Consider the following 18773-nt stretch of genomic DNA (forward strand, 5'->3'; position numbering starts at 1 on the left):
TCTGTGTGTGTGTGTGTGTGTGTGTGTGTGTGTGTGTGTTTGGGTGGGTGAGTGGGTGGGTGGCCTGCACCGCTGAGATACACGTCGAGTAGCGCTGTCTCCAGCTGTTTTGGAGAGGGACTTCGCCACCTTCACACCTGGAATTGTGGGCACTGGAGGTGCTCTTTGTCCTCAAGGACCGTGAGCTGTTGGAGAGATAGTGCACATGGGCAGATGGCCAAGGTCTTGGACCCTCTGGGTGGTATTAGTGCTTCCCTTTGGGTAGGAGCTGCCCGGAAATGACTTCCTCTTGGACCTGGTCCTGCTGTGCTGCATCATGGTTTCTGGTAGCTGCCCCTGCTTCCTCGGATTCATTTCTAACCCCATGCAGGCCTCCTGCTTCAGCTCAGCTTGCTGGCCTGGGTCAGGAATAAGCTACTTCCTCCCTAGTCCCTCTCCACCCCTGGCCCGGGGTCCTCTGCAAGAGCAGAACCACTACCATGGCCCCTTTCACACCCTTGTGGGGGAGCATTGTCACAGTGACTGGGGACACTGCTGGTATCAGAACGTCTGGTCATTTATGTGGATGAAGCAGACATGTCTCCTCCAGCCTGGGCCTCCGCTGTCTTGTTTCTGGCTCTCTGTATCGGGCAAACTACATGACTGTTCCATGCTGCTTGGCCTCAGTGTTGGGCTGTGATGTGGGGTGGAAAGGCTGCCTTGGGTTTCCCGCCTTGCTGGGCAGATGTGCAGTTCCTGCCAGTCTTCACCTGCGTTCCTCTTTGTAGGTGTGCCCTTGAGCCTGGGCTCCAGGGTGTCTCCCAGCTGCCCAACTCTAACCTAGCCCAAACCTGGAGAACTGGGCCCAGCCGGTCTGTACCAGGCAGGGGCCCGCTCTCAGCACAGTGAGCCCAGCCTCACCAGGTCAGACAGTTGGAGGCCTAGCCCCTGAGAAGGCACAAGCCCAGCAGCACTTCTGTTCAGATGCCCAGAGGGGCGCCAGCACAGGGATTACAGCTTGCACCACCAGGCCTGCCTCGGTTTAGTTCTTAACCACGTGCTTTTGAGCGCACACCTGCTGGAGGCTGTTTTAAATTGTGCATGCCACAAGCACCCACAATTTCCACATGGCTTTCAAATCCACACCCCAGGAGCTGTGTGCTGTGCAACTCTGGGCAAGGTCACTTCTCTGCGGCTCAGTTCGGTAAAGGGACAGTGACAGGCAGATGGCTCCTGAGGCTGTGGTGAGCAGGTCCCTTGGAGCAGTCAGCATGGCCATCAGGCCAGTCACTGTGCTGGGGCTGCTGCAGGCTGCTGGGTTTTACCCTCAGCAGTGACACCCAGGCACGGCGAGCAGTTACCGCGGTCTCTACCTGCTGACCAGAGGGGGAAGGTGCTGCCTTGGGATACTGGAAAAACATCTTTCTGGACACTGCTTTGAGGGCCAGTTCAGGACGCACCCTGCTTGGGGTGTTTCTCCTGCATGCAGAACTTGGCTCCCGCACACCGGCTCTGGGCACTGAGTGTTCACACAGCTGTGCTCCCCTGAGCCAAGGCCCTTAGCTGCTTCAGTCTTGCTGACCGGTCCAGTCAGTAGAGGCTCTACACTGGGTGTCTGACCTTCTGGCTCCCCTGGGCTGCGTTTAAAATGCATAGTTGATGTATATAAGCAACAAGACTTCCTTTTTTTTTTTGGTACTGGGGATTGAACTCCAGACTTTGCCACCTGCAAGGCAGGCAGTGGCACTACTGAGCTAAATCCAGAGCCCAAGTCTTCCTTTTTTAAAGAATATTTTTTATTGCATGTTTTTAAAAGGGCAGGCAGCCTCTGGGCCACTGGAGGCCGCCCCTGCAGTCCTAGGCCCGGACTGATTCCGGCCTAGAGAATGCTAACAGTGCAAGCCCTGCGGGCAGAGGGCTCAGAGCCCAGAGGGCTTTCCTTGCTGCTATCCGCCCCAGACTCGGGTGAGTCGGATGGGCTGGGATATTCTCTGGTGAAGAAGACCAGGAAAGGGAAGATCACTGCCTGCCTGTCTCTGGGTTCCTGCCTTGTTCAGCTGTGCTGAAATTCTGCCCTGAGGTGGCTTTGTACAGCCTCCTCTGCCTTTCCGCGTGACACTGTGACAGTAGCTCCATTGATTCTCCCACACAGTAATGGCTCCGCTGACGAGCACGCTGGGTGCCCCGTGACAGGGACACCCACACTGTTCAGGAGGCCCAGGCCTGTTCTCCAGTGTCTCCTGCTCGTTCCTGCAGGTCTGGACGTGGTGACAGGAACTTGTGTACTCCAGAGATCACATGTATGTTTCGAGTTGGCCACAGTGTGTCCCGGACGGGCCTGGGTGGTGACTTTTGGGGGATACCGGGAATTGAACTCAGGTTCTTGCACTTGCGAAGCAGGTGGCAGAATCACTGAGCTAAATCCCTAGCCCCTGGGTGGTGACTTTTTGTTCCTTTGGGTTACATAAGGGTTTTGTCGTGGGCAGGAGTCCCATATTTAAAAGGGGTAGTACCTTCCGCAGTAAGAATGGATCGTGAAATCTGGAGGTGTTTTAAATGTTAAAGATCACTAGGGGACACGCAAGCAGTGTATCAGAGAAACTATAAAAGTGGAACTGCAGAATAGCTCCAGGTCAGGAGTCTGAACTTCTCTCTTTGGCCACTAGAGGGTGAGCCCTACACCAGACTCCCCTTCCATGACCTGTGAGTTTTTTTTTTTTTTTTTTTAAACTAAAAAACAAAAAAAAAATTCAGCCAAGACCTTTTTTTACCAGAAAGTTATGCGGAAGATTCATCTTCAGGGTGGGGCTCCTGCTGAGGAATTGTGAGCAGGTCCCAGTTGCACTGGGTTCCCGGGAAGTGCTTACCAGATCATGAAGCAGCCAAAGCCAGCCTGGACAAGTGCATCCGGGGACAACAGTGTGTTCCAATTCATCTCCTCGCGGTGCCAGCTGGAGGGTCAGTCCAGGGCTATCCAGAACAGTATGTGAAGGCCCAGCCAGTGGGTTAAGGGTTTAGAACTATCTGGCAAGGAACGTCGCTCCTGCTTGAAATTAAAAGGTACATACACGTTGCCAGGGATTTAGCTCAGCAGCACAGTGCTTGCCTGGCAAGCTCAGGGTCAGGTTCGAGCCCTGGTTAAAAAAAAAAAGTGCATATCAAGGTGGAACAAAGTAGGAAGACACTATGATTGCTGATTGTGTTCCACTAGGAAAGTGCTGTTGAATGGGTGAAAAAGTAAGGGTACTGTGTGTCATCTGAGCCAGGTTAACAGCTTCCTGATGGATTAAACAAATGTTTAATTGAGCATTGACTATTGACTGCTTTCGATGAAGGCCAGAGCAAGATAGACCAGCTGCCCTCAAGGAGCTACCGCGCCAGTACAGGGAGGACAGGAGATAAGTCAGAATATGGAGGAAGAGAAAGCCAGTAGGCTAGGAAGAGTGGGGAATGGTGTTTGCAGTTTTAGACAGTGTGCTACAGGGAGGCGGCCCGTAGCAGAATCTTAAGAGGCGGGAGCTGGACAGGAAGAGCCCTGCATGCCGAGGAGGTGGCCTGTACACTGGGGCATCTACACAAAGGGTTTTGGAGGGCGTCCGGGGCAGTTGTAGGGCCTTCCAGGTAGAGGAGAGTGGAGGCCTGAGCTCACTGAGCAGTCAGGTTCTGTGAGTGGGGAGCACACCTTTCTCTCAGCAGCTGGAGCAGCTCACTCCTGACCCATGAGCTGCAGGACACGGCTTTTGCTTGTGACAGGAAAAGTACTGGGGATGCTGAGGCCACATCACGGCCTGTGGCTCCACTGTGTACATGAAGCCGGAAACCCCTGTCCCCATCGTAAGCTCAGCCAGGTCTAGTCATCGCCGCCCCTATTTCCACCTCTTAAGGCAGCCCCGAGGACAGGAACCCTGTACACACTTCGTTTTTTAAAATAGATTTGTTTCAGCCAGGCGTGGTGGCGCACGCCTATAATCTCAGCACTCGGGAGGCTGAGGCAGAAGGATTGCTGTGAGTTTGAGACCAACCTGGGCTACTACATAGTGAAACCCCCATCTCAAAAAAAGAGATGTTTCATTTGAGTCGTTATTTAAATTGCCAGCAGGAAGACTGAAAATAGCACATTCTTCCATAATCTTTACAAGTGGAAGCCTTGTTTGGGCTTTACATGGTTCACGTAAAACAGTTATTTGTTCTGTCGTTTCTTTCTAGAGCAGTTATGCAGCTACAGCAGGAAACTAGTTCTGTGACTGCAGATGTCATTAAAGCAGATTGGACTAAGTCGCAGGAAGGTCACTTGTCTCCAGACTGTCAGCTGTGGACAGTTATGTAATGGTTATGCAAGGCAGCAGGCCAGAGCCACCAGCAAACATTTATTGCATTGAGTCAACATAAGACTCCTACTTTCTTTCAACAGCAAACCCCTTCTTAACCACACAAAGACTTGGATTTTCAGTGCCAGCTTCTGCTAAATGCCCGGTTAGCCGTATTCTGCCTTCTGTGCGGGGCTGTCTCCATCCCTTGGCTTTCCTAAGTCAGATTTGTGACGTGAGCCTACTGGAAAACTTGGAGTCTTTTTGGTTTTTGTTTTCTGTGGTTCTGGGGATTGAACCCAGGGCCTGCACACTGGAGACATAGCCCCAGCGCTTTTTACATTCTGAGACAGGGTCTAGGCTGGACTTGAACTTGTAGTTGTCCTGTTCCACTGAGTCTGGTGGTACTGAGATGAGCTGTGCACAAGGCACACTTCAGGCGCCTTCCCTGATGTCCCGCCTCTGCCCTTCTCCAAGTTAATGGGGAAGACAGAATGGAGATATTAATTGAGGTGAAATAGAGCTTTTACTTCCACTGACTCGGCATTGGTTTTGTTTTTAATTCCCCACCCCGCTCCTGTTTCTCAGTAAAGGAGCACCTCGGCCTCTTTGTGACTCGTCTTGGTCCTTGCCCGCTGACTTCCTTTCTGGTGGCTTCACCAGGCATCTCCCCGGCCACCCTGACTCCCCTTCCCCACATTTTGAGTGCACCCATCCTATTGCTCTGTGCTTCGGCTGAAATTGGCTTTTGGGGTTCCCTTGTGATGCAGGTCCAAAGATCGCACACCGCCCACCATAGCCACGCACTCCCCATGAGCTCCTTCCTCATTTTCCCCTGTGTCGTTTTCCTTTTTCTTTGGGCTTTGAGCCTCTTGCTTAGTCCTTCCTACACTTCCCAGTGGCCTCACAGCGTTACTTTACACACAATCAGTCACATGAAGTAATCTGCCCATCCCAGTGTTTTCTTCACTGCATGAAAGTCTTCTCCAGCAATGTGATTACGAGTTAAACTTTTATTACAGTATTGTGCATAAGGGGTGCTGCTTTAGTAGACCAAGTCCGAGGTTCATTTTAAGGTAGGAGTATTTTAAAAGAAAATATAAAGGCTGGGCTGGGGATTTAGCTCGGTGGCACTATACCTGCCTCACAAGCACAAGGTCCTAAGTTTGATCTCCAGTACCAGAAAGAAAGACTATAAAGGCTGCATTATCATTGTCAGGCTAAGTACAAAATCACTGGGCCTGGGATGCAGTTCAATGGTCAAGGATGTGCCTAATATGGGTGAGATCCTGGATTCCATCCTGAACACCACCAAAGAAAATGAAGAATTGCTGGCCAGTCAGCCAGGAGAATGAAAGAGTAAATGACTGGATCGCTGGTTTCCTGAAAACTTCCGGGCTATGCCAGCTTCTTCCCAGAAGGGAGTTAGAAATTAGACCAGGTAGGAAGGGCTCTGTCGCAAGCCTCTTTTAGGCCAATCTTTTCTTTTTAAATTGTTTATTTATTTATTCATTGGCTTTTGTGGCTCTAGGGATTGAACTCAGCACCTTTGCATTGAGTTACATACATTTCCAGTCCTTTTTATGAAATTTGGAGACAGAATTTCACTAAAGTTGCCTAGGCTGGGCTCGAACTCAAGATCTATCAGCCTCAACCTCCCAGTTTATGGGATTACAAGCGTGCACCACCACACTCAGCTAGGCCAGTCTTTTGTAGTGCCTCATTTTGACTAGGAGTAACCACTGTCTTAGTTAAATCTCTGTGTAGAAGGCCCATCTTGTGTTTTGGGTCAGATGTGCAGAAAAAGCCCAGACACCTTGTTAGGAAGCAGCTTCTCTTCAGCAGGGCCTGAGCAGATACATTTCTCACCAGCTCCGTGGCCAAACTCTGCCATGATGGCAACCTGGTTGTTCTGGACAGGTGGCAGGACTCCCTCAGGTACAGGACATACGGCGTCCTGCCCACTAGCTCAGGATGGGCTATGGAGTATTAGAGGAAACATCCCTAAGTGATGAGCCTGGGAGATTTAGCCATTAAAAAATTCACACACATTTGCAGAAAGCTGAGTGGGATGGCCCAGACCTGTAATCCTAGCACTCTGGGAGGCTGAGACAGGAGGACTGCAAGCTGGAACCCAGCCTGAGAAACTTAGTGACTTAACAATAACTTGTCTTAAAATAAAAAAAAAAATGTTAAGAGCTGACTATGTAGATCAGTGTGAAGGCTTTGGGTTCAATCCCTGGTATGGCCCCCCAAAAAATAAGTAAACAAAAAGATTTACACACATTTGAAAGGACTCAAATTCTGAAAGAAAAGGGAGGGTCGTAAGACTCCCTTGTGCTCAGCAGGGAAAATTGTGCTGTAGTTTTTACGCTTGCCTTTACAGGGTATAATTACTAATGCCAGCATTAACTTTCATCTGGACCTGAGAAAATCAGGACTAGACTTTCTTCACTAACTGCCTTTTAACATGAACCCAAGACCATCTAAAGGCCCGGCTACCGGAAGTGACGTCACTGTATGGTTGCAACCCGTGGTTTCTCGAGGGAAGTACAGTCCTTCCGGGTGTGACATTCCTGGTACAAACAAGATGACAGATTAGATGTGTCTAATTTTATCCTGGGAGGGAGGAGGGCGGTTGTCATGGAGCATATGCAAGACCTGCTTCACCGGGAAAGGAGGGACTTAAAGGTACTCTCCGGCGGAGGGACTCTGCAAGGGCCTGTGTCCCTGAGTCACCACCCTAGCCAGTAATACTGAGGTAGCACCAACCTGTGCGTTGTATTTTTACCGAATTGTGACAGATTGCAATATTCTATTTTTTTTTCAGTATTCTATTTAAAATTTAAATTTAATTTTGCTCAAGGCCAGGGTGGGAAAGCCTAAATTACCAAATCTGAGGGTCCCTTTCCTTACGTGTGACCCAGGCTGCAGCTGTCACAGGGATTGTGAAGGGTAAATGTGTAATGCTCACCAAAGGGCCAGGGGCAGGGCCTCCATGAAAGCCAGAAGAAAGGGGTGGGGGGTGACAAGCTCAGTGGAAGGGTGTGCCTAGCATGTGTGAGGCCCTGGGTTCTATCCCCAGCACCAAAGGAAGAAAACATTTCCACTGAAAAGGACCCCGCCCCCTCGTTTTGAGTTTTGAGACGGTTTCGCTATGTAGTTCAAGCTGGCCTTGAACTCACTATGTAGCCCAGGCTGGCCTCAGACACAGCAATCCTCTCGCCTCAGCTTCCTGAGTGCTGGGATTACAGGTGTGAGCCACCGCAACTGGTTTAAAAAGGACCCTTCTGTCTGCCCGATATATAGGAAGGAGAGTCCAGGAGTTCAAAGGATGGGGAAGGAGCTGGAGCCTGGGGGTTTGGAGAGGTGGGGTGGGGAGCAGCTCCTGTGAACTGAGGGCTCTTGGGAAACTGAAGGCTAAAAAGTGTTTTTTTAAGGGCCAGAGATTTAACTCAATGGTTTGTCAGCTGCCAGCAAGTTCGATCCCCAGGGCCAAAAAATAAAAACCGAAAGAAAACAGTTCAGTGACTTTGGATGAGCCCCACAGATGCCTGGGCTGCCAGGCTTGTTTTCACCCTCCAGATTCTGGTTCCCCAACTCCAGAGTGCCCCAAGGAGGAGCCACAGAGCTCCTCACCCAGCCTCAGTGCAGGGGCCCTGGGGGAATGGGACGGCCCAGCCAAGGCCTGTGATCTGCTCTCCACCAGCTCCCCTGCTTCCTTTCCCCCATGCAGGCTTCTTCCTGGGCCCCTCACTCCTCCAGGAAAGTTTGCTTCCAACCACAGAGGTGCTCCCCAGGATTCAGGTTCAAGTTCGAAGCATTGTTTCGGTGGCAATCCAGCCTCCCCCACCTCCCTTGTAAGAATCGGATAGAGACTCATCCCAGCCCTCTCTGTTTCTCTCCCTCATCTCTCCCCTCCCCTCCCCTCCCTCCCTCTCTCCCTTGCCTTTGACTTCTCTGGAGGTCAGATAAGGTCAGTTTTGGTGTGGTGACCTGAAATTTTAGCATGGTGACTGCAGTTGCTCTGGTTCTTTGGGGCCAGAGCTCCGACGACGTACGTATCAGTGACCTCCTGTAATTTTTATTTAACAGCAGCAGGAAACGCAGCCTCCCATGACCATCAGGGGGCATCTTTATTTGTATGCTTTGATTTTTTTTTTTTCAGTCTCCTCTTACCTAGAAAGGAGACTGCAGGCCACGTTGACCACTCACTCACCCCTGTGTCTCTGGCGCACGGCACGGGGCCCAAGTGTGCACACAGTGTTTGTGAAAGAGAATGCAAACAGTGGCCTGCGATACTGGGCTGTCACTACCCCTGGCTGACCCACTTCCGGGTAAAACGAAGGCCTCAGGGAGGTCACGTTTGCAGACTGTTTGGGACCTAGTGGGCTTGTAAGAAATTATACTGAGGGGCTGGGGGAGTGCTCAGGGGCACGGTGTTTACTGAGCACATGGGAAACCTTGGTGAAATCCTGGCACCATAAATGAATAAATCATGGTGACCACCCCCTTTCCACTGTCTTTCCCTTTCTCCCATATTTACAGAACTTTCAGAACTTCCAAAGATGAAATGAGGGTGTGGTTACAGTCCAAGGATATTATCTTCTCTGTCATACAGGAAAAACTTTTCGTGTACTTTCTTCTGTTCATTAACGACACATTAAACTGACAAAAGCCAGACCAGCAAGAGAAAAGACCAGGTTTTTTATTCACTTACACAGGAGTTCATGGAAAAATGTGATTCAAGGAAATGTTTAGAATTTGGGGCTTTTATATGCCACCATAGCAGGGTGGGGAGACTCTTAATGTGGGAGCTACCTGAGTTTGTAAGTGTCTGTGTCGGTGATTTCTTATCCTGGGGAGTCCATCTTCTTAGTTGTAAAACTCCTAAAATGCTGTTAGGAGGGATTTATGACCCTTGGATTTTTGGGACATTCTGCTTTTAGGCAGATAAGGAGAATTTAGCAGGGCGGGGGGAGAAAAGGGGTAAAGACCTCTTATTCCTCATTCTGGATATTCCTTCACCTACTTTTTCCTTTTTAAAAAATTTTTGGTGCTAGGATTGGAACCCAGGGCCTTGTGCATGCTCTACCACTGAGCTACATCCTTGGCCTTTAAAAACAAAATCTAATTTTGCTGTGAATCAAGGAAATCACCCTCTACTTGCCTTCCTCCGAGTAAGGGGAAGGTGAAAGTTCCTGGATCCTCCTGAGTTAGGAGAGAAACAGGCTCAGGCCTCCAGTTGAGGAGTCTTCACCCTTCCCTGTCCCTTCTGTCCCTTCTCAGGCCTTGCCGGAGGCCAGGAGCAGTGATGTTTGGGTCTCTCTGCCTGGAAGCGTTCACCTATCCCCTAAAGTGGTAACTTCCCACCCAGGAAGTGCTTATGTGCTGGAACAAAGAGCTGATCAAAGAAGAGTTTTAATGACTTCAGATGGGGCAGGATGAAGAATCTTACTTATTCAGCAAGCCACCGCAGACCCACAAGGGAGAGAACAAAGCTACCCACAGAAAATAGCTTCCACTTAAGCACCACTTAACTTAACTGGGGCCACTCTGCCCTCAGGCTTCACTTTCTCTTGGTGTAATGATCAAAGCAGACTGCTGAGATGGTGTCCTGCTTATCTCTGCTTTGTAGGGACTGTCACCCGCAAATTCACAGCGCCAGTGGGGGCTGGGTTGTGGGGGGGGGAGCACTGTACTCTCTGGCCCTAAATAAAAACAGTCTCCACTGCTATGATCCTAGCTGTTCTAGAGGCTGAGGCAGCAGGATTGTGAGTTCGAAGCCAGTCTGGGGACCTTAGCAAGACTCTGCCTCAGAATAAAAAATGTAAAGGGCTGGAGACATAGCTCAGTGGTTAGAGTACCCAGTATCACACACACACACACACACACACACACACACACACACACACACACGAATGTGGTTTTAAACAAAAAGTGTACAGATATTAAAACTATTTTAAGTACAAGCTGTCTATATTTCCATTTGTGTCTTGCCCAGTTAATGAAGACATGGAAGGGGAGGAGATTGAGAAAGACCAAGAAGAGGAAAGACAGAGTCATCCGTAGCCCCGATCGATCAGGAGACACGGTAGGTGTGAGTGTGACCCGCCTGTCCCTCCTCGGTGTCCCTGGTGATGCCCAGTGGTGCGAGGTGCTGGCCTTAGCTTTCTTACTGACAACAGCCCAGGCTTATTTTACAACGCAGCTGGTTTTCAAACTCTCTTTGGCGTGTGCCAACGCTGTCAGCAACACCTTGTGTGCCTTTGGTAAGGGACTTTGTTCCTTGGTTGTATGTTTGCCACAGTCACCAAACATCATGATTTGAGGTTGACATTTATGTCATTGAGGCCACCTCTGCCACACACTCACTGCCTGATGCGTGTACTTACACTCACTTAATTTCCTCCTCTCAACAGTTCTTTCCGGCCTGTTGGGTAAGAGTGTAATGGGAACTAAATACATTCTGTAATTTTTTTTTCTGCCATTACTGAGCATTGAACCTGGGCCCTTTGCACTAACCTATGTCCCCAGACCTCTTCATTTTTTTTATTTTGATTTTTTTGGAGGGGGCAGTTCAGAGAGGGTCTCACTATGTAGTTGAGATTGACCTGGAACTCACTATGTAGCCCAGGCTGGTCTTGAACTCACAGCGATCCTCCTGCCTCAGCCACCTGAGTGCTGGGATTACAGGTGTGCGCCACCGCACCTGGCCCTTTTTTTTTTTTTTTTTTTTGAGATAAATTCTCAGTAAGCCAATAAGTGTTCAGGCTGGGTTAGAATTTTCTATCCTCCTGCCTCAGCTTCCCAGAGTGCAGGGATTACAGGCTTGTACCACCACACTTGGCTCAATGAACACTTTTGGTGATTAAGTGTCAGGACTGTCTGGCTCCTCCACCAGCTCCGTCTGGTGTTGTGGATTTCTGTGTTAGACCAGGTGATCACAAGCCCCTTCCAGCAGATGTGAAGCTCTGGTTAGAGGAGCCAGGACTACTGATGGTGTAGTCTTCTCTGGACCATGGGGACAGAGGTGGCTCCCCGGTCCTCCTCACAGGAGAGTGAAATGCGTCAGAGGATAAGACTATTGAACATACATGCATCGCTTCATCTCCATTCTGCTAAAACTGTGGTCACCCCAAGAACAGATTCTGATGGTTCAGTAGTAACTGCCTCCCTCTGAAAGAAAATGAGCTGAAATTAACTGTTCAAAGGTGTATCTGCTCTTCACTTTCTGTACCTTTTATTTTTAAATTTTATTTATTTAGTTTTTGGTGCCGGGCTCAAACTCAGGTCACACATTCTGCTACAGAGCTACACCCCCAGCCCCTGCTTGTCTCTTTAATGCCTAGCTGTGGAAGTGTGCGGAGTTCCATATACTCTTAAACAAGAGTCCGAAAGTACTTTCTGCTCATTTCCAGTCATCAGGCAGTTCGCAGGTTGCGCTGCTTCTACTACTTAAATGCATGAAATGCTGATCTCACAATACTCCTGCTTTTAGAAAGTGATGTCACAACTCCTTCCACCCATAGGCTCCCAAACATTTCTTTTGGAATATTCTGTGTCCCGCAGGCTTCTTAATTCCGTTCTTTCTGTGCAAACAACACAATAGTTGGAACTAACTATAGGCCAACAGCTCAGTGTCTGTTACCCAGAATAGTGTGGAGGGGGCTGTGTTTACTTGGTTTTCATTGAGAAACATCCTTTGTCTTCCAAGGAATGCCTAAGAGTTCCTGTCTTAGAACTCAAAGCCCTGAACGGTGGTGACTGTTCCTCCGGAACAATTGGGCCAGTTGATGGAGCTCTGAGATCCAGAGAGGAAATGCATTGGAGTTGCCAGTTTTCGGGGAGAGGAAGCCGCCTGTGTTGTAGGACTATAAGAAAAACAACTATTTCCAAGAGTGGTTTCCTCCATCCCTTTTAGAGAGCCTCGCCGCCCAGTGACTGGTTATGGAAGTAGCTCTGGAAACAGGCACTTGTCGGGCTGATAATGACACACGAAGCCAGGCAGCAGGCCGTGTCACGGATTTTTACCGCTGGCAGATGTAAAACAGAAGCCTGATGCATCTTGTATATTTAATTCTCAAAATAGCCGAAACTTGGAAGCAACCAAAGACAATCAATTAAGAAAATCACTGTCTAGTTGTAACAGTGGAAAGACGCTCACGGTTAAGGGAATTCCAGAGGATAGCCAGCTCTGGGCCATGTGATGTTTGAACTTTTGACCAGGCCTGTGATCAGGTAGGTGTACGTTTTCTGTGACACTAGCTGTACACTGGGGATCAGTGCATGTCTGCCTACATCCTGGGGATTGAATCCAGGGCCTTGTGTGAATTAAATACATGTTCTACCTCTGAGCGACACCCCCAGCCCCAGATTGGTGTTTTACTTTTTTTTTTTTTTTGCACCAGGGATCGAACTCAGGTCCTTGTGCTTGCAAGGCAGGCAGCAGAACCACTGTGCTAAATCCCCGGCCCCTGTTTTACTATTTCTATACTGTCGCTTCATGACATCTTATGAAAAAATATGTACACTGTGGTTCTGGGGTTTTATGTTGAATGTATATATACAAAGAGAAAAGACCTCGATGGGCACCTGTTTTCCTTTCCTGTGGCCGTCATACATATGACCACTTAGTGGTTACAAACAGCACACACATGTTGTCTTGTGGAAGCCTGATTGGGTCTCACTGATCTACAGTCAGGACCCCCTCATGATTACCCTCAGCCCATCTAGCTAAACCAGGCAAATCTCTTTTTAAAGTAAACTGATAGGCAACCTTAATTCCTTTTCCTTATTGTCTAACTTAGTCACAAGTTCTAAGTTAGAGGATGTGGACATCTTTGGAAAGTGGTAACTAAAAATTATAGGAGGCCACTGTTTGGGACTAAGCTCTCACACCAGGCCCCGACAGGTCAGACTAAAAACCAAAATGAGTCACTCATGCTAAATTCCACTTCATCAAACCTAAGCAAAGTTCTTACCTGACTGGAGCAATCAGAAAAATAAGAGACAGCTAAGTTTTCCTAACAGGCCAATTGGCCAAGCAATGAAGTTTCCTCTGCCTTTCATCTTTACATCCTGATTCAATCCTTATAAAGAGTAACCGGAAGTATCCTGATGTTAACCTGTAATGAAAGTAACTTTGAAATGACTGATAGGCCTTTCTTTTTTTTTTTTTTTTTTGCATGCTGGTGGATTGAGCTTGAGGCCTTAGAACTGCTAGGCAAGCACACTGCCACTGGGCTATTCCTCACTCCTGATCTCCCCGCTCCCTCTTATGTGTGTGTCGGGGAGGTACTTGGGGTTGAACCACCCAGGGCCTTCACACTGAGCTACATCCTCAGCCCTTTTTAAATTTATTTTTATTTTTTATTTTGAGACATAGGTCTCAGTGAATCACTAAGCTGCCTAGACTGGCTTGAATTTCTGACCCTCCTGCCTCAGCTTCCCAGAGTACCTGCGATCACAGACCTGAGCTACCACAGGTAGCTTCCTTTCTGTTCTTTGTCCTGCTTTCTTTCAGTCTTTCTCTGTCTATAAAACCAGCTCATTTTGCTCAGCCTATCAGAATGCTTTTTCTGTTTTATTGAGTGAAGTGCTACTGGATTTTAAAACCACAAAACAAATCCCATTGAGATCAGTAAACTAAACTGTTGTAATTTTTGTTCTTGGAAAGTGGATGTTATTCTGCAAACCATGGACAATACACAATAAAAGGCTCAGAACAATCATTTCTAAGTGGTAGTATTTCCTCCCCATCCTTTATTGTTTCGCTTGGTTTTTTTGAGACAGAGTCTTACTATGTAGTTGAGACTGACCTGGAACTTGCTATGTAGCCCACGCTGGTCTCGAACTCACAGCGATCCTCCTGTCTCAGCCTCCTGAGTGCTGGGATTACAGGTGTGCACCACCACACCCAGCTCCCCATCCTTTTTTTCTTACCAGTATTTTCAAACACTTTCTTGGAAATACACACATTCTTCTTGCAATGAGAAAAGTTAAGTCTCAGTTATCTATATTTAGTATTTATTTAGGTTTGTTTTTTGTGTTTTGAGACAGGGGATCATTATGGCACCCAATTCAGCTGGCCTCAGACTCACTGTGTAGCTCCAGCTGGCCTCAAACTTGCAGCAATCCTCCTGCTTCAGCCTCCCAAACTGGGATTAGAGGCAGGTACCACCAGGCTTGGCTGAGGATACTTTATAGAGTGTGCTGACTGTTAGGGAACTGATCATGTTAAAGTGTGCTATGACGCCACCATCACAGGCTGCATTCTCCGGGTACTTCTTGACTCCTAAAATGACCTCAAGCACTTATGTGTGGTTTCCCTCCCCTCAAGCCCACAGGGGTCCAGAGAAGTTGAAACCTGCTTCTGCAGGGCTGGACCCATAAAAAGCAACCTGGCCTGTGATAGGTTAAAAGTATCCCACTCCTCATAAATAATCAATAGCCCAGCCCAAAAGTAATAGAAGAACCTTCCTTTGTTTTCTTCTTCTTCCCTTCCTCCCTCTCTGCTCCGGCTCCCTGAATAAAGTCTCCAGTCGGACCTCTGGGGGTTGTGTGTGTATGTGTGTGTGTGGCCTAGTTGTTGAGCGTCAGTGTTCCCTTACACTGATTATCTCCCACAGCTAGTAATGAACATGAGATGTGTTTAACATTTAAATAGTCCTTTAGGCAGAGGCAGGAGGATCACTGTTAGTTCCTGGCCAGCCTAGACTATATAGCAACACCCTGTCTCAAAAAACAAAACAAACAAACAAAATAACTCTTTAGGGGAAAAGAAAATCTCTGTAGGGGACCAGGGCTAGCTCCCTGGAAAAGCCCCTGGGCTATCCACGGCACTGCAAAAGCTAAAAATACATAAATTAGAAGCCCTTTTGCCTTTGGCAAATCACCTGTTATTGCCAGCCCTGCAAATGTGCTTTTCTTCACAACAGTCATCCTGGAAAACATGTTTCCTGCCTCAGTTTTTCAAATGGTAAAGTTTAAATGTTGAAACAAAAGCATGCTTTACTAGAGAAGATTAAAATTGCGTGAAACAAATGGATTCTACTTTGAGAATGGAATATCGACAATTCGTTGGTAATATCTTCGAGTCCCTTTGTGCCTGCAAGGGTGGCACCTCTGAGAAGTCAGTGCCACCTCAGCCCACAGCTCTCCAGGGCCTCCCCACTGTGCCCTCAAAGTCCACCCTCTCTCTTGTGTACTTCCTGGGACACAAGCTGAATCTGCCCCAAAACACATCCCCTGCAGCAGACTGGATAAAGAAGTGGGATGCGGTGGTGCGCGCCTATAATCTCAACTACCTAGGAGGTGAGGCAGGAGGATTGAGTTCCAGGCCAGCCTGGGCGTCATAGCAAGTTTAAGGCCAGCCTGGATTTTGTAGCAAGACCCTGTCTCAAAAAACCCCCCAAAGCAGCTGAGGATCTAGCTCAGTAGTTCCACCGCCTGCCTCTTAAGCACAAGGACCTGAGTTTGATCCAAGCACCAAAACAAAACAAAAAATCGAGACAAAACAAAAATAAAAGAACTGGAGATGCAGCTCAGGGGCGGAGCACTCGTCTAGTGTGGGTGAGGGCCTGGGTTCCGCACACGAGAGCAAAAGTGGGGGGAGAAACATCAGCCACGGCGAATGCGTCTCCCTGTAACCCACCCTGAAATGCAGCTGAGAACGGCTAAATTTTCACCGTTTTGGGGACAAGTCACCTCTTTCCCCAGGTGCGGGAGCCTCGCCTCCCATTCTCCTCACAGGCCTCAGAAACTCCCCAGGCAGCGCCTCCCATCACGGGAGAGCCACTCTGGTGGCCAAATGCAGGTGCCGGTAAAAGCGCAGGGGACCTGCGGGAAACGCCTACTGCGTCCCACACAGCGCTACCTACCGAGGCATCCACCTTCCCTTCCCTGCAGTCACAGACTTCCCACAAACCACGCGTCCCAGGGTGTTTTACACCCCCAGGTCCCCACCACAAGCAGCAGGAATCCGGGTCTCTTCTCAGTTCCCGCTCTCCGGGCCCCTTTCTTGCTCTGCCTTCAGTCACTCCTTTCGAAAACCGCCCCCCTTTCCGCTCCTTCTGGTGCTTGACCGTCTGGTCCACCGGTTGCAAATAAAACTGTGAAATGCAAAAGTGGGTTTTTCCTTTACAAACCCCAGCCAGGTGTGTGCAGCAGGAGGTTTTGGTTCAAGCCCAGGCTCTTCTGTTTTCCCTCAGTGGCTGCGTGGGGCACGGGCGCGCAAAGCAAGGACTCCACTTGGTCCAGGCCCTCTGGGGGCTCAGCTCTGTGGGGGCTGTGGAGTGGTGGGGGGCATTTTCTGGGTGGCTGCCACTTCCTTCTGAGGCTGCCCAACTCCAAGAAAAGGGACATTTTCAGCACTGGTGACTCTGGGAGTTCCTGAAACTGAAGCAAAGTGTTCTCTTGCTTTCAAAACAGGGAACAAATCTGTTTCCTAAATGGAAAGGAACAAATTCAGCACCGAGAGAGGTCGGGGGAGATGTTTTCCAAGTACCTCAGAGTACTTGGCAGGAGGAAGCAAGAACATTCATATTTAAAATACTCCTTGTCAGTGTTGGCCTGAAGTCATTGTGTGGTAAAGAAAAGAGAAAGGAATGTAGAAGTTTGGCTTTTATGTTTTTAAACATTATAAAAATTCACATTAGGGCTGGAGGTGTAGCTCAGGGGTAGAACACGTGTCTAGTATGTGGGAGGCCCTGGGCTCTGCCCATAGCACTGCAAAAACATTTTTTAAAATGCATTATCAGTATAGGCATTTGAACCAGGCATTGTTGTGCATGCCTGTAATTCCAGCACTCAGGAGGCTGAGGCAGGAGGATCCTGGTGGTGCCTACCTGTAATTCCAGCACTCTGAGAGGTATGAGCTTGAGGCCTGCCTGGGCTACATATAGCAAGTTCAAGGCTAAGCTGAATTATGTAGCAAAACCCTCTCTCAAAACAAAAAGAAAGAAATTGGTGTACCCAAGGAAGTCCTAAATAAGGCAGAACTCTGAGGCCTGTAAAAGTGGCCTGAGCCAAACCCAGCCCCAAACCCCAAGGAAGAATTAATCGGACCTTGGATCTGGGCTAAGCCATGTGGGATGATGAAGGGCTCAGGAAGGCAGGGCCAGGAGAGAGTGGACTTCCCAAGGGAAAAGGCCCACGGCAGACTTCTGGGAACAGAGCTGGAAAGATGCAGGGCTCCTTTGACAGCCCTGGGCTCTAGGGTGGGCTTCAATAAGGTTTCAGGACATCCCCTCCCTTCTCCTCCCTCTCCCTCTCCCCCCGCCCCCCTTTCTCTCTCACTTTCTGAAACAAGGCCTCTGTGTGGGCAAGGCTGGCTTCGAACTTGACATCCTCTTTTCTCAGCCCCTGAATACTGGGATTACAGGGTTCTCATACTTTCATTTTTTTTTTTTTCTTTTGAACTGGGAGTTGAACCCAGGTCTTTCACACTAAGCTATATGCCTGGCCTTTTTCTTTTCTTTCTTCTTTTTTTTTTATGTTTTATTTTGAGACAAGGGGTCTTGTTAAGTGATAAATCACCAAGTCCGAACTTGAACCTTCGATCCTCATGCCTCAGCCTCCCAGAGTGCTGGGATTACAGATGTGCACCACCAAGTCCAACTTCATCTGCTTTCATATTGTGCTTGCAAGTCTGGCAACCAACAGACAAAAAACAAAAGAGCAGGGCTGGGGACTTAGCTCAGGGGCACCACACCAGCCTGGCAAGCGCAAGGTCCTGAGTTTGATCCCTGGTACTGAGAAAAAAAAAAAAACAACTTACTAAAAATTTAGGACTTTTTATTTAGAATTTCAGAGTGTTTGTTTGTTTTTGTGGTGCTAGGTTTCACCAGTGCTGGGCAAGCACTCCACCTCTGAGCTACACCCTCAACCCTGTGTAAGGACATTTTTAAAACAATAACAGGATGTTTGAACAATCTTGGAATTGCGCTGGCTTTTCCGTTTTTCCCTGGAGCCCTTTCAAGGGATACTCAGTGGTGTCCACCCTGACTCCTCGCCTGCTGGGGCCGTGGGTAGGAGGATTTGGGGGCCCTGCAGAGGCCAGTGCCCATCTTCATAAAAGCGGATTGCAGCGCCTTTGTCATTTGCTGTGACCTGCAGCCTCTGGTATCTGTGGCTGACTCCACCCGGAGCTGTTCCGGTCACCTGAGTGTGGGTGCACTGAAGAAACCCAATGGACACCTTTGCCGGAGATTGGTGTACTCAAAAGCCCCCCAAAAGCTGAAGGAATGTTTTGACAGCTCAATGGTGATTGATGTGCTCCATCACTTTCTAACAGAGCTGGTGAATCTTAGAGCAACCTCGAGGATAGAGCCCGGGATGAGGATTCTCCCAGTGCAGCTGGCTGTCACCAAGAAATTGCTTGAGAAGACCCAGCCCCCCTTGACCCTAACTGTCTCCTGCTGGAAGGAGCATTCAGTAGGGCTGAGGGATGACAGGCTTTTTTTTTTTTTTTTTTTTTTTTTTTTT

At 48.8% G+C, this 18773-nt stretch overlaps 1 long non-coding RNA gene across 1 annotated transcript in view; it reads left to right on the forward strand.

The window, feature by feature from the left end:
* LOC104858334 overlaps positions 1-12653 on the forward strand; it is a 16153-nt gene extending 3500 nt beyond the window's left edge. The window contains exons 3-4 of the long non-coding RNA XR_002025174.2: positions 10291-10380; positions 12004-12653. This is a non-coding gene — a long non-coding RNA (uncharacterized LOC104858334). The remainder of the gene's footprint in view (positions 1-10290; positions 10381-12003) is intronic.
* The last annotated feature ends 6120 nt before the right edge of the window (positions 12654-18773 follow it).

This window comes from Fukomys damarensis, unplaced genomic scaffold (genome assembly GCF_012274545.1).
Source record: "Fukomys damarensis isolate Sample0158 unplaced genomic scaffold, DMR_v1.0_HiC HiC_scaffold_23, whole genome shotgun sequence".
In the NCBI taxonomy this organism is placed as follows: Eukaryota; Metazoa; Chordata; class Mammalia; order Rodentia; family Bathyergidae; genus Fukomys; species Fukomys damarensis.